Source organism: Nycticebus coucang, chromosome X (genome assembly GCF_027406575.1).
Source record: "Nycticebus coucang isolate mNycCou1 chromosome X, mNycCou1.pri, whole genome shotgun sequence".
Lineage (NCBI taxonomy): Eukaryota > Metazoa > Chordata > Mammalia > Primates > Lorisidae > Nycticebus > Nycticebus coucang.
Window position 1 is genome coordinate 163,731,332 of NC_069804.1, and position 23,840 is coordinate 163,755,171.

General features: G+C 42.6%; 2 pseudogenes; one reads left to right on the forward strand and one right to left on the reverse strand.

Moving 5' to 3' along the window:
• The window catches only part of LOC128577232 (Krueppel-like factor 4), an 873,632-nt pseudogene that overhangs the window by 335,018 nt on the left and 514,774 nt on the right, over positions 1-23,840 (reverse strand).
• LOC128577233 (Krueppel-like factor 4) overlaps positions 1-23,840 on the forward strand; it is a 793,492-nt pseudogene that overhangs the window by 253,740 nt on the left and 515,912 nt on the right.

A 23,840-nucleotide genomic window follows, 5' to 3' on the forward strand; every position in this document is an offset into this window, starting at 1 on the left:
ACTAAACACGCCATTGCTAGCAACAGAGTGAGGTATTGGCAGAGTCAGTGGCAAGTTGTACATACATCTTTCAGATATCAGTTTCCTTACTGTGTGCAAGGACGTCCTCTTAACAGGGTCAGACTCAAGTTTTGACTTCTATGTCTATGTGGACAACTCACAGGGCCAGAAAATTTTGATAACTTGTTTTGGTCATGACATTGTGCTTGGTGCATGAGCTGTATTATAATTTGATGAATGTAGATGGTAAAGTATATTTTTAGAATATTGGTAGAATGGTGCAGTTCATTCATGATTCCTGGGAAGTATGAAAGTAGATCCATAATATAGAGTCAGTCACGAGCAGAAATAGAAAACGTGCTTACGTGATAAAAACTTTAAATTTGACTTTCTAGAAATTCAATTTTGGATGAAAATGATATAGTAACACTTCCATGAAAGGACGTGGAAAGTATTCTTAAATACATTTTCTTATTTTCTTGAATTTTATTCAAATTTATTTAAAGGGCTCACTAGCTGAAATTTTTTTATCCATTTCTCATGAAATTATTTGTATCTGTTAGAATCCATAGTAATTTCAATAATATTCTGGGTTTCACGTACGTTTTCACACTCACCCATTTAAATGTGTCCTTGGAAGTGGGGGAAATTTTGTGAAATATGACAAACCAGCCTTTACAACTCTTGTCTAAAGAGAAAGTAAAGGGCTTCCATGCCTACCTTTTCTCACATTTTGGAAAGCAGAAGCATTTGATCGTCTGCTATCATTTCCTCCTAAGAAAAAAATTGAGGTGCAGTAATGGGACACTGAATTCAATCCTAGTAACTGGAAGGCACTGAATTCAATTCTAGTAACTGGAAGGTTCTCTCTCGATCTCTCTCTCTTACACACACACACACACACACACACACACAAAAGGAAGAGTTCTGTTTTTAAAAATGCCTAATAGATAATGCTAAGTGTCTTTCCAATACTGCGAACCAGCCTTAACGCATACTGACTTGAACACGTGGGAAGAAACTAGGTCCCAACAACATATTTCAATGACTATTTGCAATGCAGGGGATATGAAAAAGGTTTCTTATGCAAAGAGAAACTGTTTCAAAAGGATTATAAATGCTTCTGTCAAAAATATTCAGCAAACAATTGATCACGTTTGGAAAACCCAACAAGAGCAAAAGTAAGGTTGGTGGAAATGGAGAGCCAAACCGTTTGTCTCATGTCTTAGTGGTCCTGAGTACAGACTTTGCAAGAAATATTCCCTGTGTTCTATTTTGGGGGTGCTCAAGTTGAACATATATTTGGCTTCATTTGTCTCTAAGGAATTCATTCCTTTAATCCTCTGACCTCACACCATAATTGGAATGAGATGCATTTCCTCAGGGCAACGGTTCTCAACCTTCCTAATGTCGCCATTTATTTTCATTGTTAAAAAGGGGTTGCAACCTACAGGTTGAGAACCGCTGCCTCAGGGACAATAAAGATGACCTATTTTATCATGCCAATTATAGTTGATGTGCTTGATATAAAGACGCTTTTATTCATTGCACGAACCTGCTTTCTGAATTAGCGTTAAGTGTCTTCAGCCGTTAGCATCATAATAGTTAGCTGTGTTCAGTTATGTAGAAAAGGTTGAACAATTTGTAGATTTTAGTGTATTACTCTTACTAGTTTTCTTGTACAAAATCATCACTGTGAGAAGGTGGGGGGATATGGAGTACATCTGGTGGGACATCCCGGATGATAAGTGGGTATCACGTCATCATGGAAGCCATTGGTGATATTGCAACTTACATGTTGTTCAGAAGGAGAAAAGGAAGAAGAAACTCCTGTGGCTAAAATGCCTTTCAGTGGCATATTTATAATACAATCCCTCTTCCCTGGTTGTGAAGAGCTAAGGCACGTGCGGTAGCTTCCCTCTTGTTGGCTAGTTACCAAGAAATGCTGATGGAGTGAGAGTAAATCATCTATTTTAATTTCCCATTTCCCAGGAGAGGATTTCGGCTGATGTTATCACCTTCTCTGGTCAAAGCAAAAGCCTTGGCAAAACATTTTTTGGGGGAAGTGTTTGATGGTTGTGTCATTTCTAGGATGTATCAATGTATCCATTTTTGTGTTTCACAGGCAGAAGCTTCGTTGAGAATATTTCTCGGAGTTTCTGGCTTTGATTCTGGAGTAGAAAATGGGTACGCAGAAATTCAAAGAAGAAGAAGAAAAATTGGGTGTAGATTTCCAACATAGATTCATAATTATATCCCTATTGTATCAAAGCCTCAAGTAGCAATAATTCATGCAGAATGTCACGAGAGAAGGTAGGGGATGTGAGTCCAGATGAACCAAGAAGGGCAGAAGATGGGGCAATAGGAGACTGGAAATTTTTGGTGGATTGGTCCCGGCCCTCAATGAGATAATAAGGTCAGGAGTTAGAGGTAGGATGGGAGAGTAGGTGTTGCCTATTGTGTGGAGGAGATGGCCTGGAATAGTTTTCAGAGAGTGTGCCAGTGAATGCACTAGGGGAATCTACAAAATTTAGACAAAATAATCTTTGTTAAAAAAAAAAACAAAAAAAAAAAACAAGAATGACTCCTTTAATTTACTCATTTAATTTTTTTGGTTTTGTTTTGTTTTTAGAGACAAGGTCTTTCTCTGTTGCCCTGGCTGGATTGCAGTGGCTGGACTACACTTTGCTGAATTGCAGTTTGCTGTAGCCTGGGTTCATGAACTCCTCCTGCCTCAGCTGCCACATTAGCTGGTCCTAAAGGTGCATACCACCACATCTGGTTAATTGGTGTTATTTTCCTAGAGACAAGGTCACACAACAGCTAAGGCTGGTCTTCAACTCCTGGCCTCAAGCCATCCTCCTTCCTTGGCCTCCCAAAGGGATGGGATTACAGGGGTGGCTAATATGTCTGACCTAAATTTTGAACATACAGAAAAATATGAAGAATGATACTGGGAAGCCTGTACATCCATATTCATTCAGTCCAATCTCAACATTCTGCCACAACTGTTGCATAGTTTTTGTTTTTAATTTGAAAATTCAAAATTCAAGGTCGGGTGCAGTGGCTCATGCCTGTAATCCTAGCACTGTGGAAGGCTGGGGTGTGTGGATTGCCTAACAGGCCGGGTTCTGTCACTTGTATTCCTAGCACTCTGTGAGGCCTGGGTGGGTGGATAGCCTGAGCTCACAGGTTCGAGACCAGCCCGAGAAAGAGTGAGACTGTGTCTCTAAAGATATCCAGGCATTGTGGTGAGTGCCTGTAGTCCCACCTACTTGGGAGGCTAAGGCAAGTGAATCACCAGAGCCTAAGTGTTTGAGGTTGCTGTGTGCTATGACGCCACAACACTATACCAAGGGTGACAAAGTGAGACCCTGTCTCAAAAAAAAAAAAGAATAAAAAAATCAAACCGAACAACACCTACCCAAGCCATAGTCAAGCCATCTGCCCGGGCTTCCTTCTTCTGTTGTGATGCCAACTATTCAGATTTTGGTAGTCCCATTCATATTTAGATGTTCTATATTTATTACTTATTATTGTATCTGTAAATAATATATGTAATTATTTTACATATTTGAAAACTTGACAGGGATAGCCTCTTACTGTCTGTACTGTTCAGCTGCTTGCTTGTTTGTTGAACATTTCTGGTTTTGAGGGAAGACTCTCTTCCCTTTATTAACTCCTAAGATGCAGCTGAGACCTACATCCAGGCTGGTCTCAGGAGGGCATCATCCACCTGGTATTCGATGGCCTATCTTTGGTGACACATGAAAGCCTGTCGAGGGGCTCTGAGACCTGACAAGGAGCAAAATATTTGGCCTGAACGGAAAAACCTGGGAGGAGGAACAAAGGGCCGTAGCAATGGAAAGTAGCACAAAGGCAGTCCGGCTCTGCCTGTTGAGCTAGGAGAGTCTCAGCCAAGGGCAAGTTGTGACCTCTGCATAGCCAATATTGGCGCTCAGTGTTGTATTAACACAGAAGAACAAAATTTCCCTCCAGATTTGTGTCCATATAGAAGGGAACTGTGGGCAGATGCTGCCACCTAAGAGAAGGCCAAAATAATATAACATAGGGACTGAAAATGTGGTTTGTGTTTCCTGGGTTGGTCTGCACCTAGCACTTCCTGTTACCTCTGTCAATCAACACATCCTAGTTACTTTCCACCTTCCTGTGGCGGATTTTCTCCCAGTCTCCCGTCTCTGCCCATTCTTCCTTGGAGAAGTATTTGGAAATGTCTTTGAAAGCATCTTTGACCTAGAGAAAGTAAAAACTGCCATCAGTGCTTTCCTAGAACACATCAAGCTGGGCCTATTCCTCCACCTTGAGTGTAGGGTGTGGCCTGTGGTCTCTGAGAAACAAGGGTGAAGACCCCCTCTCTCCCCAGATTCTGTCCTCCTTCACAGAGCAAACACTAAGCATTTCCCTAGTTCTCCCATGATGGAAAGCGGTTGTTGATATTTGTGTCCTTTCCCCATCCACATCGTAGACAGGACCAACTGCTCCTATTCCATGCACATGCGGACAGGGTCACCCAGGGGTGCAGGCCAGGAATCTTGCAGACTTCCAGAGACCAGACCCTTAATATTATGTTCCACTCCCCACCTTTTCTACAGGCACTGCTTGAAGCCTGAGTTCACCCCCACTCCACCCCTCTTCTCACGGCGGGCTTTCATCCTCTTCTCCCTTACCTACCTCTGGGATTTCCTCCTGGGACCTGTTTGGGCTCATGGCGCTCAACTTCCTAGGAGGACAGGCTCCAACTGTGAATTTGGGAAGGGCCTTTGAGTCTCCCAGCTCCTAGGCCAAGGCTCCTGTGGAAGGAGAAGGTACTGAGAGCGGGTGCCAGCCCAGACCATTGCCAAGAGCCAGGCTCTGTTGTTTCCCTTGGGCAGGGCTATCTAGAACAGGAATTTTTGGGCACCATGGATGCCAGAGAGGTCCGGGGGCATATGGATGGGATGGGGTGGTCCCTACCAGTCCTGATGGATTACCTAAAGTGAGTTGAATTTGGTTTCTTCAGTTCCCTTGCAGCATGGCTGATCTGAGGAAAGGTGGCAAAGGAGTCTGGAGGGTTGTACCTAAGGGTGTTTGAGGGAAGTCCTGAGGCGTGAGGGCCAGAAGAGTCCCAAGGAGACCTTGAGTCCCCTTGACTGCCATGACTCGGGTCACACTGATGAGCAGGGTTCTGTTCCAGTGGGAGGAAATGAACATTTCTCTTAGAAGGGATTTGGGGCTCACTTACTGAGGATTCTGAGAAAACCCGGGTGTAAAGCAGTCTGGATGTGTGAGGGGCAGGTATCTCTCAGGCTGAAGAGATGTGGGGTCTCCCAAATGAGAGAGATTTGGGGTCCCTCAGGCTGAGGGAATTGGGTTCTCTCAGGCTGATAGTATTTGGGGTTCCTCAGGACAAGCCATAGGGATGCTCTAGGCTGAAGAGATTTGGGGTACTCAGGTTAAGGGGAATTGAGATTCACCAGGCTAAGGAAATTTGTTATCTTTGGGGCTAGAGAAGTTTGTCATCTCTTAGGTTAAGGAGACTAAGAGTCTCATGAAGGAGTTAGGTTCTCTACCACTGAGGTTATTTGGAGTTTCTGAAGCTGAAGGGACTAAGAGTTTCCAGGGTAAGAATTAGCAGGATTTCTGAGGTTGGGGAAATGTGGTTTCTCGGTGGAGGAGGTATTTAATGTTTTTCAGCTTTGGGGTTTGCGGGTGCCTTAGGCTGAGATGAATTGTGGTTGTCCTGGGCCAGGGGATTTGGAGATGCAAGCAATAGGGGATTTGGTGCTCTTGTGGGCTGCGTCTCATGCTGAGGGGATTCACATGTACTGGCCTTCCAGGTTAGCCGGTAAGAGGTCTCTCAAGGTGGCAGGATTTGGGATCCCTTGAAGCCGAGAGGATTTGGAGCTTCTCAGGCTGCAGGGATCTGGGGTCTCTCAGGCTGGAATTTGAAGGGATGGGGCTGGGGGTTCCTAAGAGATTCACACCGCACATCAAAGGCCCTCAAGTTCCTGTCAGTCTGCCCCAGTCTTTTCCAGCGCTGCCCACTCAAGCCCCTTGGGCGGTAAGACGTGTTGGAGGCGGAGCTATCCATCTGCAGTGCCCTTCTGGGACACGCAAGCTGCCAGCATTCCGACCAGAGCGATCTTGCACCAAAGGGGCAAAGCCATGCTGTCAGTCAACAGCGCACCTCAAGTCTGAGCTGAGGCGGTCAGGCAGGGCACACCTCAGCAAAACCCCGTGCACCCTGTGGGCATTGGCAGCGCTCCTTCTGGCATCTGAGTTAGAATGCTACCCATGCCCAAGCCACACTGGAGGTTTTCATTGCTTTATTATCTCACTGCTGGCACCGTGAGAGATACGCTGGGAATCCTGGTGTCTGGCCTTGGCCTAATGTCCTCTCAGGTCCAGGTGGTCTACAAAGTGGTCATGATGACAAAAGCCTTTAATCGGGCTCATGCAGGGCTGTAGCTCCCGGGATCAATGTGGGAGACCAGTCCTCCCTGCAGTCCGGTCCTGACATTTGCGGATCCCTGGGGCCTCCAGGTCAGGAAGCTCTGCCCCCATCCCTAAGCCTGGCTTCCTGCCCTGACAGGAAGCGGCTCATAGACAGGGGCTAGCCTGAGGTTCAGGAAGGCTGGGGGTCCAGGTCGTCTGCTGGTATTTGGCGAAGGGGTCAAGTGCCCACGTGCGAGACACCACAGTGACGCCTTGTGATGCCCACAGTGCTGGAGGAAGTCTCCTCGCTCAGTGATGGGCTTGAAAGAAGTTCCAAGTTTATTTCTGAGTCAGGGGGAGGAGAGATGAGGGGAGGAGAGAGAAGGAAAAAGGAGAGGGGAGAGGGGAGAGAAGAGGGGGGAAGTGAGAGGGGAGGGGAGAGGATAGAGGAAAGTGGACAGAGAGAGAGGCCCTGGAAAGGTGCCTGGTGCTTTAAGGAGTAAAATTGGCTTTTCCCACTGCTTAAGCAGACAGGTAACGGTGGCTGCCACGCGGTGACAGGTGCCATCTCCGGCCTATCTGAATCCTTGGAATTGGTTTTTGGGAAGAACTGAGGCACAGGGTTGGAGTAGTGGCTCACAGCCTGCTGTCCGCTTAGGGCTCTTGCTGAGAAATGAATCTTAGAGGTGACAAGCCAAGCCACAGGGGTTTTAATTAAACAAAGCGGGAAGTAGTGCGGCAAGTTTTCTCTTAGAGGGAAAATTCTGTGCTGTGAGTTTTCTCTTACTTTCTCTTTGTTGGTTTACTTTTCTCTGTAGGAGAGGTTATTAGTAAGACTCCTTTCAATCACCACGTTGTCCTGAGCTTGGGAGAGCAGAGTCTGGACTTGGTTCCAGAAGTTGCTCAAGAAATGGGTGTTAGTGGCTGAGGAGATTTCTCAGGAGGTGTTGGGGATGGGGGAAGGTGTGAATGACCACTGGTCTGGTGCAGCATCCAGGATGGCCTCCCTGTGTCCAGAGACTGGCCCAGAGGGGGCACTCAGGAGTCATTTATGGCCTCCTGGAAGGATAAATGGAGCGGCCTGGAAATAACCATATCATCAAGGAGAAAAGTCTGAGGGTCCCCGTACAGGGTGCTTACTCTGTCCTCTGGGGAATGTCTGATAGTCCCTTTTCATGATGTCCCCAGGTCAGGCCTGATGCCTGCTCTCACGCCACAGACCATTGTGGTACCCCCTCCACACTCTGATCTCCTGAGGTTGCCTTTTCTGTGGAAGAGGTCTCTGAGGACCTCTTACTGACCCTGCACAGGGCTCGTGACCTGATTACCCGGTGTAAGCTTCCCAGTCACCCATGAGGAGGGTCTGTTAGCATCTTCACTTGTGCAGAGGTAGAATCTGAAGCTGGGAGATTAAACAGTGGCCAAGTTCACCCAGCCAACAGTAGGAAAGCTGGTATCTCACACTTTTTAACTCTCGCAAACCAGCGGGAAAAGTAAAAGAACCAGCGTGGGATCAGTGGGAAATGATGAAGTTACATAGATGGAATGAAACAGGAAAGACAAAAGCATGAGAGACAGAGACGGAATTGAGAGGCAAAGATGGGATCCGGAGGACAGGGGTATCTTTCCCTGTCACCAGCACCTGAGTGCCCCAAGTGCTTTATTTTGAAGGAGGCAGTACAAAGTTGTTTTTCAAGGAAGTAAGACACATTTTCAACTTAATTATGAGAAGAGAAACAGGCATAAATTCCCAGGTAAACGTAATTGATTATTACCGTGGGACCTCTAAAATGTGGGCGATGCTACCCGTCTACGAGGTGAGCTGGAAGATGCCCATGACTGCTTTGAAGAGCAGCTGTGACAGTAAAAGCTACAGTGGTAAGGAGAACATGTTTTTCTTCTGCTGGGTTAAAAGTTGAAGCTTAGAGAACACACATTGTTACCTGTTGAGGAGGGCCAGTCGAGGGGGATTCGTCCACTAGACACTCTCCCAAGCTGCGGGGCCTGCCACCTCACGGCTTGCTCTCTACATTGAACTCTATATACACTGTTTTTCATGACTCCAGGAAAGGGCTCTAGGCAGAATTAGTCAGTGGGTTGGCAAATCTCAGGGCCAAAAGGAAGCTGCAAGAAGATATAGTCCTGCCTGTGGTTCACGGGGCACTTGCTGGGCACTAAGCAGAAGCGCTCAGTTTTGACTGAGAGCCTCTGAGAGTTTCCTCTCCAAAATGGGACCTCACCTGAGAACAGTGATCAGGTTGACTTGTGGAGTTTGGGGGCCCCAGGTCTGGGGAAGGCAGAAAAGTGACTGGAGCTTTTAGGGACCCCACGGGGGGAGGCAATGCATCCTAGGGGATGATGTGGGTTCTGCTGTAGGTAGACCTGAGGTTGAATCCTAGTCACATCCCCAGTGCCTGTGGGATGTTGGGCAAGGCACTCACCTGCTCTGAGCTTCTGATAACTCATCTGTGGGCATAGATAATACTTAACCTGTGACATCAGGGATATTATGTCTGTAAATCCCTTAGCACAGAGTGAGTGGTCAATAAACATCAATTAAAGTTATTAAAATGTAATCATAATTCTGTTTCTATAATGTGTTATATTCCCTTATGATCCAGTGGGTCATAGGGATCAGGTCTGACTGACCCTTCCCCATGAGGCCATTCTCTAGCCCAGGAAGGGATTCTCAACTCCCATTTTCTGCAGTGCCTATAGAAATGATGGGGACGTGCTTGAAAGCACGAGGGATTATGGTCAGGTGTGTGGTGGTGTAGAGTAACTCTCCAGGCCGTAGACTACAGACATGGGAAGCCAGTAAGGAATGTTTCCATGAGGTCAGCATTTCTCACAAAGGGAACAATTGAAACTTGCTAAATCTAGAAGATAAATGTCTTAACACAATAACTAAGAAAATGCCAGGAAGGCTATGTTAACCAGTGTGATGAAAATATGTCAAATGGTCTATAAAACCAGTGTATGGTGCCCCATGATTGCATTAACGTACACAGCTATGATTTAGTAATAATAAAAAAAAGAGAACAATGAGTCTATGTTCTGGAGACATGGACAGTCCACTGGGAGATGACAGGCCTGGACCAAATGGCACAGTATGGGTCCTGGGTCTCACCATGTTATTGGACCCTCTGACTCTAGAGCTACACGATTCAGAGCAGAATTATTTTGCTGTTTTGTTTGTCCTTCCCCACACTCCACCTGACAACATTGTTGAAATATTTTCAAATGTTTTCTGGTATGTTTACACATACCTTAATATACAAATATGCAGATAAATAGATACGTTGATATACAAACTATAATAGAATCACCAATTACATACAGTTCAACAATCTGCACTTATTATTTAGTCTATTTTGGATATCTAACTCTCATCGATCTGTTTGTTTATTCTATACAGCCACATAGTATGTTGTGAAAAGAATTAAAATGAGTAGATAATACATGATCTTCTTGTGCTACAATTGTGTTTCTTAAGCTTCAGAACTGTAAAGGAAAATAAAAATTCCTTAAGCTTCAGAACTATAAAGGAAAATAAAAATCTCAGAACCTTCCCAAACTCCTTATGCCAAAGGAAAGGTCAAACCTGGAGGCTGAAATGCAACACCCCCTTGCAAATGAATACTTGTTACTAACCTTATACATTAGGAAAATCCCCACAGAAAGATAAAAGGCCTTAGACATCTAGGAAGGGCTGTCCCCGAAGATCATTGTTAAGGAAATGCATAACTAAATTTCCTGAAAATGTCTTTGCAAAAACAGTCACAGACATTATCTGTTTAGGATGTGCCCTGCAGCTGGCTTCATAAGCCTCAATTGGTTGAGATCCTTGTTCAGTGACTCATTTCAGTTGCCGCTTGGTAACCAGGAAGACATCCCTCAGAAGGACACCCCTTTGACTTTCAGTGATTCTCCTATTGGTGCTTGGGATTGGCTAGAGTTTTACTCTAACCTTGTGTGGTTCACCAGTGCTCAGCGACTGATCTCCTCCAAGGTTCCTGTTTTCAAACTTTTTGGTTGGAGCTGTAAGTCTGATCATGCCAGGGAACTCTCCTAAAAGCAATTTGCTAACAAAGCTTATTTTGACAGGGAACTCCCCTAAAGGAATTTTGCCAGCTTCTGATAAGGAAGATGAGTTTCCCATTTATGTGACAACAGTTAGCAATATTTGGCTGGGGTGTCATCTCTAGGTAAGGAGTTGGTTTGGGGTTTCAGTTCAGAATTTAATAGCTGAAGGTCAAGTTTCATTGTCAGCTGGCTGTAAGTTCTCCTTATGCTCAAAGATCTCAATGATATGTGAATTGTGCAATTGCTTTTTCCAGTTTTGGTTTTAGTCTGTCTTGCAACCACTGTTGGTCAACACTGATCAGAGCTCTAAATTATGGGAAATAAGACCTCTACAATTGACTAAAACCCTTGCTCTTGCAGGAAATCAAGTTTGACCTCCAGAGACACTGCCAATTAAAACAAATAAAAATATTTTACCCCAAAATGTGTTCCTTTAACATTTTCTAAAGTATTCTTGCTAACAAAGATTAACAAAGTATCTGGCACCTTGAAAGAGATGTTCTCTAAGGGGTACCACCTGGGAGATTTTATGCACAGAATAAGACCTCTTTTCCCCTCTCTCTGTGATACTAGAATTATGACACATAATAATCCCACTGGATAGCATGAAAAATTCTTCTGATTAAAGAAGAAAAAATTGGGACTGGGCACGGTGTCTCATTCCTATAATCCTAGCACTCTGGGAGGCTGAGGTAGGTGGAGCGCCTGAGCTTAGGAGTTCGAGACCAGCCTGAGCAAGAGTGAGACCCCCATCTCTAAATAAATAACTAGGCACTGTGGCAGGCACCCATAATTCTGGCTACTCAGCAAGCTGAAGCAAGAGAATTGCTTGACCTTAAGAGTTTGAGGTTGCTGTGAGCTATGACACCACGGAAATCTACCAAGGGAAGAAAGTGAGTCTCTCCCTCAAAAAAAAAAAAGAAGAAGAAGAAGAAGGAAATTTTGATCTGTTATATTCCTAGGAGTGATTAAAATAAAACCTGACATTGTTCCAGGCCTGGTAGCTCACATCTGTAATCCTAGCATTCTGGGAGGCCAAGGTGAGAGGATATCTTGAGTTCATAAGTTTGAGACCAGCCTGAGAAAGAACAAGACCATATCCCTACTAAAAATAGAAAAATCATCTGAATGTGGTGGCAGACACCTGTAGTCCCAGCTAGTTGGGAGGTTGACGCAGAAGGGTCGATGCACCCAGGAGTTTCCAGTTGCTAGTGCACCATAGCACTCTAGGCTGAGAAACAGTGAAATTTTGTCTCACATCAAATAAGAGAAAACAAACCTAAAACAAAGATAAAATTCCTTTGTACACTTCCACTGCTGGAATAACAACAAAGGCCAGTCCACCTTGTAGCCTAGGGGTTAAAACTCTGGATCTTACCCCAGCATGGGTTCAGTTCTCTGTCATGAAATAAATCTGTTGTGGTTTGATATTTATGTGACTTTTGTCTTTTTGGTGTACTCATTTATTATTGATCCCTCATCTCTTGGAGAGGTTTTGGTTTCCTGTCTACTTCCTCCAAGCTATTAGGGCATTGTGCATAGACAGCCAGCTCAAAAAGCTGAGACCCTAGAAAATATGGCTAGATAACAATGTGGTGTGAACTAAATAAAATTTTCAGATTCCCGCCCCCCCCCCAGCCGGCAGCTGACTGAATGGACCCTCTCTCAGTCAATGGGTACCCTAAAATTGAGCTGCTAGCTATGAGAAGGGAGGTCAGACATACCTCGTCGTGCCCCTCTCCCTTCTTAGAGGTGTCCTTTGTGACTCATTAACAGGCCTAAGGCTATGCCAGACAAACCTGCATGTCCTCCATATACATAACAAATCATTTGAGTCTGGGAATGTGTCTGGTGGCTTGTCTCTAATTAATACTTTCTTAACTGGAAGCATTGTGAGCCATTAGAGTCTAAAGTAAATAAATCCAATTGCTTTTCAAGATCATGTGATTTTAATAATCTTTCATAAATAAAGGTAACTTAGAAACTGTTAGTAAAACAAAATAAGATAAAACATCTCTGCAATTAAACACTTTGTCTGACTCTGTCAGCCAGGTAGGTTTGTACTCTTTGCTACATGTTTTAAGGTCATAAAACTGTAGCTTCTATGACACAAGATTATGCCTTTAAATTTAATATTTTAAAATTCTGAGGTTTAGCCACATAGGCATGGTAAGGCCTGGAGACATCTGGAATTCTCCTAGCCCCACTGTGCCTTCTGGTTATGCCATGAAGAATCAGGCATTGTCGCTATAGGTGTGTCTTTACTTCCAAGCTCTACACTCTGTGTGTAAACTGAAGACCCAGATGGTCCCTGCCTCTCCCTTCATAACCATCCTTGGGTGCCACATGCCTACTTGGGACCCAGGATGGCTGAGAAAGACATAAGGGAGGGTATCTGTGTCTAGTTTCAAAATTCTTTTAAGTAATTTAAGATGTTCAAGTCATGTTATGTTAAATTAAGTAACAGATAATCATCAAATGTCTGAGTCATTTCTAAGTAAGTGCAAATGAATAATTATTAGAAACAAGTTGGGTGGCACCTGTGGCTCAAGGAGTAGGGTGCCAGTCCCATATGCCGGAGGTGGTGGGTTCAAACCCAGCCCCGGCCAAAAAGCACAAAAAAAAAAAAAAAAGAAACAAGTTTACATTTAATTCCTTTGACATCTTATTTTTATATGGCATACAAATCCAAATATATTTAGATTAGTTAATAAAAAATAGAGACGGATCAAAGATTTGAAAATTTGTTTTACTTCCTAGGTTTTTCACTAAAGCTAAGGGTTACTGGCAGTTAACATAGTAATTAATGTATGTAATCAAAGTTTCTAGATAGAAGAGAAACCATACTACACTTAACTTTTATTTTAAAAGGACTTTTGGGGATTATAAAGTCTGTATGAAAGCATAGGGACATGGCTTTTGTTAAAAGGAAAGAAATTTTGTCTAGTTAAGATGTAATTAAGGATTGGCTTACATTAGGGAAATAAAGAATGATGGATAAAAGTATTTGTATATAAAAAGTTGAGAAAGAAAGAGATTGGAAAAAATGTTTAAATGTTATCAAAAGGTTATGGAACTCTGTCCTTCTGGTCAAAACGTTTGAGATGGAACACGTTGGCTGATAGCGTTTTATTAAATTTAGCTTTACCTTTAGTAAGCTAATTTAATATTACTCCCAGGAGGAGGGGCAAGATGGCAGACTGGAGCCAGCTTTTGACAGTAGTTCCAGTCCAGAGGGAAGGATAATGACCAGAAAGTACCCAATAAAGCTGAAGACTGGGAGCTCAGCTGAGAGGGAAGAGTGATAACTGCACGTCACCTCTGCTGAGGCAAACTGACTCCAAGAAAGAAAATTTCAGGTATAAACCTCATCCCAAAGGAAAATTGTCCACTCCTTCCCAATGAGAGGTTTTTTTTTTTGTTTTTTTTTTCTCTTGCTGTGATATGTTTTCTACAGGTGAGCAGTGAACTGATGACCTCTTGTCTCACCCCATGGGAGAGAGTTGCAGGAAGTGGGAACTACTTTTCCAGAGGACCCTTCTGTGACCCTGAGCACTCTCTGAGCCAGGCATGAAAGTTGAACAAACGTTTTCTATGCCTTTTTTTTTTTCTTTGCAGTTTTTGTCCAGGGCCAGGTTTGAATCCACCACCTCCAGTATATGGGGCCAGTGCCTTACTCCTTTGAGCACAGGTGCCACCCTTCCATGCCATTGTGAACTTTCATTCCAACCTTCCTCCCTCACCTGATGGCCAAGAAGCCTAACCCCTACAGTAACCAGAATATCTGCGATACATTGCCAGGTCCAGGCATTGCAAGGACCGTGGTAGAAAAGCTGCACTGTAACAGTGAGCCCAGTAGTAGTGTAGACAAAGTGGTGGAGGCTGTCGGCCTTGGCTCTGCAAAAGTGCAAACCAGCTGTGGGAGGAGGCTTGTGAGCCACCCACCCACGCTGCTAGAACAGAGTGCCCCATGTCATACCCTTCCAGAGCTGCCCGCCATGCGCTTGGACCTGCCAGAGATGCTGCATGCATGTCCCACCCCGCAAGAGCCACTGTGGGCTCCATCCTGCCAGAGCTGCCCACAACACACCACACCCAGCCAGAACCCCTCGCTGCACACCTGTCCCTGCTACTGGAGCTGCACACCCCATGCTCCCACAGCCCCCACTACAACCACTTCCCTGGCCGTGGGAGCCACCTGGAAGCTCCACAGGGACACTCCCCACAAAGATTCAGCAATAGTAGAGAGATCCCACCAGTGTCTAATCTGGGAGAAACAACTCCCCAACACTGAGGACTGCCAGAGGAAGCTATACCTTCCCCTATAGTGATACCAGTGGTGCAGAGAAGCTGGGCAAAGGCATGGTGGCTGAGGAAGAAAATTATTTGCTTACTTGTTATCCTCAGGTTCGGTCTGAGCTCAGGTGGAACACTCCCCAGTTGCCATTGAGTACCAAAGACAGGCAGGCCCGATCTCCCAGCTGGCCACTGGCAGACGTTGGTGGCCGGGCCAAAGGTACATTAACTTTCCTTTGAATCTGGTAGGTGCAATGCCCTGGCACATCTGCTTATTAGAGGGAGCAAGACCTCAGCCCTGTGGGGTTACCAGTGACTGGGCATTAAAGAGGTGCAAGGTGGGGAAAGATGCACCAGACCCCTGGTCCAACTCTACTACTGGGTGGGCCTTTCTGACTCCACAGAGCACTGGAGTTAGCCACATTTGAGCAGCCAGTAGACCTCTACTATCTAGTTACTGGAGACCTTTCAAACTCTCCCACTTGACATTTGGTACTAAGGGGTCAATGGTGTGGAACTCCTAACCTGGGCCAGTGACCCAAGGACCCACTCGGTGGTACCTTGGTTGTGTACTAACAGGAAGGGTTGATTTTCCTCTTCCAGTTGTTGCCTGTGGGTGGTGTGGTGTCTTAGTTGCTTGTATTTCTCCACAGCTGAGATGTCAATGTGTAGCCACTGATCCACTAGGATCAGACAAAGACCAGCTGAATACAAGACAGAGCCACCTAACCCCACCACACCAAGCAGGTCCCCAGAGACTCAGACTGTAATACTGTACAGGTCCTTTGCAAAGTTGTAGGGGGAAAAGCTATGGTTACCAATCCCACACCCTTGGCAAAGGGCTGGTTAACCACAACTCCAGGAACACCCAATCCAATTTCACCTTACCTGCCCATCTAGCCAAACGTTGAAAAATAATCATGGGGTGGAATCAGCGGAAAAACTCTGGCAACATGAATAATCAGTAAATCAACTCCTCCAAGGAATGACAAAACTGACACATCAGATGATCCCATTATTAAACAAATGGCTGAGATGTCAGAAATCAAGTTCAGAATTTGGATGGCAAGTAAGATCAACAGAATGGAGGTAAAAATGGAATTAGAATTTCAAGGAGTAATTCAAAAGTTGTCTCAAGAACTCAATGAATTCAATGACAAAATCACCAAAGATCTTGACACATTGAGGCAAGAACGTGTAGCTCTCAAAGATCTGAGAAATACAGTAGAATAACTCAGTAAAAGAATGAAACAGGCAGAAAAAAGGATCTCTGACATTGAAGACAAAGCTTTTGAACGCTCCCAAATACTCAAAGAGGAAGAGAAGTGGAGAACAAAAACGGACCATTCCCTGAGCGAATTGTAGGACCACTCCAAAAGAGCAAACATTCGCATTATAGGAATCCCTGAAGGAGAAGAGGTTGCTTTAAAGGCCCAGATGCTCTACTCTAAGAGATAATCGAGAACTTCCTAAACATGGCAAGATTCTGAAGTCCAGATAGCAGTTAGTTTCAGAACCCCAGCACAACTCAATCCAAACAAAACATCTTCTACACACATTATAATTAACTTCTCCAAAGTTAATATGAAGGAGAAAATTCTGCAAACAGCCAGATGTAAAAAAACCATAACTTACAAGGGGAAGAATATTAGAATGACTACAGATCTCTTTGCTGAAACCTTTCAAGCTAGAAGAGGATGCTCATCGACCTTTAACATGCTAAATCAAAATTACTTTCAACCCAGGATCCTATATCCAGCTAAAGTGAGCTTCACTTATGATGGAGAAATTAAATACTTTAATGACATTCACATGTTGAAGAAATCTGCCATAACTAAACCTGCTCTCCAGGATATTCTCAGGCCTATCCTCCACAATGAAAACCACAATGCTCTACCACCAAAATAAACTCACTAAGAAACTTTTGATCAAACTCCAACTTCCACAGTGGCAAAAGGATTAAAAATGTCCACTGGACTTTTGAACAACTCGATACCCAAAAGACTACCAGGATTATCAATACTCTTAGTTAATGCGAATGGCTTAAATTGTCCTAGAAAGAAGCACAATTTGAATGACTGGATACAAAAACTCAGGCCAGATATCTGATGCATACAAGAATCTCATCTTACCTTAAAAGATAAATATAGACTCAGGTCGTCTATAATTCAGACAAGTGGAAATCAGAAAAAAAGCATGTGTTGCAAATTTATTTGCAGGTACAATAGGCTTTAAACCAACAAAAGTAAGGGAAGATGACGATGGTCACTTTATATTTGTTAAGGGCAACACTCAACATGATGAAATTTCAATTAACATTTATGTAACCAACCAGAATGTGCCTCAATTTATAAAAGAGACTAACAGACACGAGCAACTTGATTTCCTCCGGCTCCATAATATTAGGAGATTTTAACACGCCCTTGATAGTGTTGGATAGAACCTCCAATAAGAAATGAAGCAAAGAAATTCTAGATTTAAATGTAACCATTCAACACTTGGATTTAACAGACATCTGCAGAACATTTCATCCTAACAAAACTGAATACACTTTCTTCTCATAAGCCCATGGAACATCCTCCAGAATTGATCATATCTTAGGTCACAAGTCTAACCTCAGCAAATTTAAAAGAATAGAAATTATGCCTTGCATCTTTTTGGACCATCATGGAATAAAAGTTGAACTCAGTAATAACAAGACTCTGCATATTCATACAAAAACATGGAAACTAAATAACCTTATGCTGAACGACAGGAAATTACCACATTTTTGGAACAAAACGATAATGAAGCCATGAATTACCAGAACATCTGCATACCACAAAGTCAGTCCTAAGAGGGAAATTTACAGCATTGCAAGTGTTCCTCAAAAGAATGAAAGGAGAGGAAGTCAACAATTTAATGGGACATCTCGAGCAACTGGAAAAGGAAGAACTTTCCAACCCTAGACCCAGCAGAAGAAAAGAAATAACTAAAGTTAGAGTAGAACTAAATAAAATTGAAAATAGAAGAATCATATAACAGATCAATCAATCAAAAAGTTGGTTTTCTGAAAAGGTCAATAAAATAAATAAACCTTTGGCCAAACTAACCAGAAGCAGAAGAGTAAAATCCCTAGTTTCATCAATCAGAAATTATAAAGGCCAAATAACAACAAACTCCTCAAAAATTCAACAAATCCTCAATGAATATTACATAAAACTCTATTCTCACAAGTATGAAAATCTGAAGGAAATAGACCATTACTTGGTAACCTTCCTAGACCTAGCCAGAAAGAAGTGGGAATGTTGAACAAGCCTATAACAACTTCTGAAATAGCATCAACTATAAGAAATTTCCCAAAAAGAAAAGCCCAGGACCAGATGACTTCACATCAGAATTCTACCAAACCTTTAAAGAGGAACTAGTGCCTATATTCCTTAACCTTTTCCAAAACATAAATAAAGAAGGAATACTTCCCAACACATTTTATGAATCAAATATCACTCTGATTCCCAAAGCAGGAAAAGACCCAACAAGAAAAGAAAATTATATACCAATATCTCTAATGAATGTTGATGCAAAAATACTCACTAAGATCCTAGCAAACAGAATCCAAAACCACATCAAACAAATTATACATCACAAGCAGGTGGGTTTCATCCCAGGGTCCCAAGGATGGGTCAATATACCTAAATCCATAAATATAATACATCACATAAACAAATTAAAAAACAAAGACCATATGATCTCTCAATTGATGCAGAAAAAGCTTTTGATAATATCCAGCATCCTTTCTTGATCAGAACACTTAAGAAAATAGGTATAGAAGGAACATTTCTTAAACTGATAGAGGGCATCTACAGCAAACCCACAGCCAATATTGTATTGAATGGAGTAAACTTGAAATCATTTCCACTCAGACCAGGAATCAGGCAAGGATGCCCATTGTCTCCACTGCTTTTTAACATTGTAATGGAAGTCTTAGCCATTGCAATCAGGCAAGAGAAGGCAATCAAGGTGATCCAAATAGGACTACAAGAGATCAAACTGTCAATCTTCGCAAATGATATGCTTGTATATCTGGAAAACCCAAGGAACTCAACTACGAAACTCCTAGAAGTGATCAAGGAATAAAACAACGTCTCGGGTTAAAAAATTAACACTCACAAATCGTTAGTCTTTATATATGCCAACAATAGTCAAGGGCAAAAGACAATCAAGGACTTGCTTCCCTCTACAATAGTGCCAAAGAAGATGAACTATCTGGGAGTGTACCTAACAAAGCATGTGAACGATATCTGTAAAGAGAACTATGACACTCTGAGAAAAGAAAAAGCTGAAGATGTTAACAAATGGACAAATATACCATGCTCATGGCTGGGAAGAATCAACATTATTGAAATGTCTATACTACCCAAAGCAATCTACTCATTTTAATGCAATCCCTATTAAAGCACCTCTGTCATACTTTAAAGATCTGGGAAAATTAGTACTTCATTTTATATAGAAACAAAAAAAAAAAACCTTGAATAGCCAAGATTTTAATCAGAAATAAAAACAAAACAAGAGGAATCACACTACCGGACTTCAGACTATACTGTAAATCTATAGTGATCAAAACAGCATGGTACTGGCACAAAAATAGAGAGGTAGATGTATAGCAGAATTGAAAACCAAGAGATGAACCCAGATACTTATCATCATTTGATCTTTGATAAGCCTATCAAAATATAAATTGGGGGAACGATTCCCTATTTAACAAATGATGCTAGGTGAATTGGCTGGCGACTTGTAAAAGACTGAGACTGGACCTACACCTTTCTCCTCTAACAAAAATTGACTCTCACTGGTTAAAGGACTTAACCTTAAGACACGAAACTATAAAAATTCTTGGAGAAGAATTTTTGCAGGGGAACCACTTGAAAAAATTGGCCTGGGAAAATATTTCTTGATGAGGAACCCCGGGCAATTGAAGCAACATCAAAAGTACATTGCTTGGATCTGATTAAACTAAAAAGCTTCTGCACTGCCAAGAACGTAGTAAGTAAAGCAAGTAGACAACCCTCAGAATGAGAGAGGATTTTTGCAGGTTATATTTCTGACAAAGCTCTAATAATGACAATCCACGTAGAACTCAAACTTATGAATAAGGAAAGAACAAGTGATCCCATTTCATTGTGGCCAAGAGACATGAACAGAAACTTCTCTGAAGAAGACAGGTGCACGGTCTACAGACACGTGAGAAAATGCTCATCATCTTTGCACAGTCTACAGACACATGAGAAAATGCTCATCATCTTTGCACGGTCTACAGACACATGAGAAAATGCTCATCATCTTTAATCATCAGAGAAATGCCAACCAAAACTACTTTGAGATACAATCTAACTCCTGTAAGAGTAGCCCACATCAAAAAATTCCAAAACTACAGATGTTGGCATGGATGTGGAGAAAAGGGAACATTTCTACACTGCTTGTGGGAATACAAGCTAGTACGTTTCTTTTAGAAAGATGTTTGGAGAACACTCAGGGATCTAAATGTAGACCTGCCTTGCGATCCTGCAATTCCTCTACTAGGCATATATCCAAAAGGCCAAAAATCACTTTGCAACAAAGATATTTGCAACAGATTGTTCATTGCAGCTCAATTCATAATTTCCAAGTCATGGAAGAAGCCCAAGTGCCTATCGACCCATGAATTAATAAATTATGGCATATATATACCATGGGATACTATGCAACATTAAAAATATGGAGACTTTACCTCTTTTTTTTTTTTTAACATGGATGGAACTGGAAAACACTCACACTTTCATATGAAAGATGAATCACAACTACAGCCCAGCATAAAGGAGGGAAGGGGAGGGGGAAGGAAAGCGAGGAGGGTGGTTCTATAGAGGGAGGGTTAATGGTGGGACTACACCTATGGAGCATATTACAAAGGTACAAGTCAAATCTGTCAAGTATAGAACACAAATGTCTTAACATTGTGATTAGGTAAATGAGGTGAAAGCTATGTTAATTAGTAGTATGTAAGCACTCCAATTTGTACAAATAATCAACACATTGAATCCCACAAAGGCATAAATGTATTCATGATCTATGTATATATGACTTAATAAAAAATAATTAAATTTTTTTTAAAAGTGCTCCCAGCTTGGCTTTATAGCGCACTAATGGTAAGGTAAAATTTAGATTTTGCTTTTAAACTAGATTTTCATGTAGAATTAATAGAAATAGTAAAAGATTTTTTGTTTGTCTTTTGAGTAAATTGTGTAAGAAAGGGGAGAGAGAAACATATTCAGTTTGCCTCCGTATTAGCCTTTTAGTTTGTGTTTTATTAGGTTTCCTAATTGTTTGGGAAATTGAGTGTCCCCTCTATCAAAGGTAAAGGTTTTTGCTTTTTGGAATCGTTTTTTGAAATTTCAGATTACTAACAATTAGGTTAGAATGTTTGTATTTGTTAGGTAAGGTCCCTGTCATAGTTGTTCCCCTAACCCAGAAGGTGTGCCATGTACCCTTACATTGTCCTCATTAGGTGAGAGCACACCAGTCCCTCTCTCCTCTCCCTCCTCTCCCCTACCCCTTCCCTCTTCTCTAACTTAAATTAAATCAAATTTTTCTCTTGTGTGGGTGTGTATTAGTTTGTATACTGGCTTATAATATTGAATGCATTGGATGCTTGCTTTTCCATTCTTGGATACTTTACTAAAGAGAAAATTGTCCAGCTTTATCAGTTTAACACAAAAGATGTAAAGTCTCCATGTTTTTTATTTTTCTTCTTAATACAGAATCTCACTCTGTCACCCTGGGTAGAGAGCCATGGCTTTATAGCTCACGGCAAACTTAAACACTTGGGCTTAAGCGATTCGCTTGTCTCAGCCTCCATATAACTGGGACTACAGGTGCCTGCCACCTGCCCTGCTAGTTTTTTTTTTTTTTTTTTTAGTATATATGGGGTCTTGATTTTATTCAGGCTGGTCTCAAACTCCTGAACTCAGGGATCCACCTGACTCAGCCTCCAAAATTATTGCGGAATGTGAGCTGTTGCTCCCAGATGAGTCCCCATCTTTTTGTGGGTATATAATACTCTTGTGATATACATATACCGAGTTTAAGAATCCATTCATGGGTTAGCAGGCAATTGGGGTGATTGTACATCTTGGCGATTGTAAATGGAGCTTTGATAAACCAGCTATTGTAAAAGTCCATATGCTGAAATGATTTTTTTTTCTAGGTAGATACCTGGTTTTTGAAATATTTAAATTATGATTTTGACTAAATGAAGGATTTATTTTGCAGTGAGCTGTGATTGAATATTATGATATCAAATCTTTAACTTTTGTTATTTGACAAACATCCACCAATTAAAATTTCAAATTTTATCTTATTTTTGTTGAAATAGAGTCTGACAGAGTCACTGGGGTAGAATGCCATGGAATCATAGCTTACAGCAAGCTAAAATTCCTGTGTTCAAGTGATCCTCTTCCCTCAGACTCCCAAGAAGCTGGGACTATAAGTACCTGCCACAATGACCAGTGGCTTTTCCAGTTTTAGTAGAGATTGGGCCTCACTTTCCCCAGGCTGGTCTGGAACTCCTGAGCTGAGGTGATCCACCAGCTCTGCCTCCCACAATAATGAGATTATAGGTGTGAGCCACTGTGCCTGGCCTCAAATTATTTCCTATATCAGGGCCCTAGTAGTCCAAGAGAGACATACTTGTCTTATTTTGTATGCAAAATAGTAGAGGCAGGGTTAAATATAAAAAGGATGTTCAACATCCTTTGGTGGTATTTACATTAATGGGTAATAAATGTGTTCCACAATTGTATGAGACCACAAACATTCTGATATGATTTGGTATATATTAAAAGCAATAATTGTAACAGTGTACAAGCATTACCACTTAGACATTAGGGCAAGGGTCAGGATTAGGGGTTAGGGTCAGGTACAGGGCTAGTGTCTGGGCTAGGTTCAGGGCTAGGTTACGGTCAGGTTGAAGATCAGAGTTAGTGGTCAGGGTCAGGGTCAGGGTCAGGACTAGGCTCAGGGCTAGGGTAAGGGTTAGGGTTCGGGTTCAGGTTAGGGTTAGGCTAGGACTAGGGCTAGAGTTAGTGTTAGATTTAGGGCTTAGGGCTAGGGTTAGGGTTTAGTGTTTAGGGTTCAGGGCTAGGGCTATGTCTAGGGCCATAAATTAAGCCGTAGCTCAGTAAATTTAAATATTTGCTGATCTGACCGGGTGGAAATCATCTACTTTAGTGTGCATTTGTGTGATTTCTCATGATTGATATCGTTTCTGGGTCTTGTCTCTGCCCCTCAACCCTCTACCAGCCAGCCTCTGTGCCATTTCAAAGATGTGGCCAAGAACGGATCCCTCCATCACAGGTCTCTTGGCTTTCTGTCTATGGTTAGGGTTAGGGATAGGGTTTAGGGTTAGGGTTAGGGTTCAGGTTCGGCTAAGGGGTTAGGGTTAGGACTAGGGCTAGAGTTAGGGCTTTGACGTTTTTGTTTTGTTTGTCAATAGAAGAAGAGTATCTAGGATTCCCCTGAAGGAAGTGGAGGCATTCCCTCCGTGATTGGCCAGGGACACACCCAAACATGCACACAAATACATGACACATATGTGCAGGCACACACACATATATACTTTCAACTCCTACATCCAGACTGATACACCTACCTGGAAACCCCCTCCCTTGCATGCATGCATGACATAGCACACATGTACCTATGAATGCACACACGTGTCCTTGTCAGGCTTTCACTACAAAGGTTACATGGCTGGGAGGAAACTAGTACAGGAACCAGGAGACGCCAAGGGAGGGGTGAGGCAGCAGAAGGTAAGGCACATTAGAAGAACCCACACTTTCCCTAAAAGAAAGGAATTCCTTTCCCAGGCTCAACTCTGATTCTTCAATAATTGAACCAGATAGACTCCAGGCTTATACCTTTCCCTTAGGGGTTGGATTCTGTGGAGACCAGAGCTGAGTGTATGAGTTCCCTGTGGTCTTCCAGGACGCATCTCCCCTCAGTGATAACAG